The sequence below is a fragment of the Orycteropus afer genome, unplaced genomic scaffold, assembly GCF_000298275.1.
Source record: "Orycteropus afer afer isolate SDZICR_OR568_19922 unplaced genomic scaffold, OryAfe1.0 scaffold00463, whole genome shotgun sequence".
NCBI lineage: Eukaryota > Metazoa > Chordata > Mammalia > Tubulidentata > Orycteropodidae > Orycteropus > Orycteropus afer.
This window is the reverse complement of record NW_006922050.1, coordinates 2,442,328-2,443,208: the sequence shown is the minus strand read 5'-3', so window position 1 is coordinate 2,443,208 and position 881 is coordinate 2,442,328.

Sequence of the window (881 nt, the reverse complement as noted above, 5' to 3'; positions counted from 1 at the left end):
AGTAGGAGATCTCACAATGCTGGATCTCAAAACCTACTATACAGCCACAGTAGTCAAAACTGCCTGGTATTGGTTTAATGACAGACACATAGACCAATGGAATAGAATTGAGAACCGAGAAACAGATCCATTGACCTATGTGGTCAGCTGGTCTTTGACAAAGGGCCAAAATCCATTAAATGGGGAAGAGAATGTTTAGTAAATCATACTGGCAAAACTGGATATCCATTTATAGAAAAATGAAAGAAGATCTATACCTCATCCCATACACAAAAGCTAACTCCAGATGTATCAAAGACTTAAATGTGAAACAGAAAACTATACAGTTCCTTAAGGAAAAACTAGGTGCAAATTTATGGGCCCTAATATAGGGAATAGATAGACTATCAAGGATAACCCAAAATGCACAAACAGAAGAAAAGAACCCACATGATTGGGACCTTCTAAATATTAGATTTTTATGTGCTTCCAAAGACTTCTCCAAAAGAGTCAAAAGAGAACCTACAGATTGGGAAAAAATAAGTAATAACATATCTGACAAGGGTCTTATCTCTAGAATTTATAGAAAACTCCAACACTTCAATAACAAAAAGATAAACAATCCATTTAAAAAATGGGCAGAAGACATGAATAGACACTTCACCAAGGAGCATATTCAAGTGGCCAAAAACATATGAAGAAATGCTCATGATCATTAGCTATTAGAGAGATATAAATCAAACAACAGTGAGATACCATCATGCTCCAGCAGTAGTAGCAAAGTTCAAGACAAAAAATAACAAATGCTGGCAAGGATATGGAGAGATTGGGATGCTCATACACTGCTGGTGGACTGTAAAATTGTACAATCACTGTGGAAAGCAGTATGACAATTCCCTAAA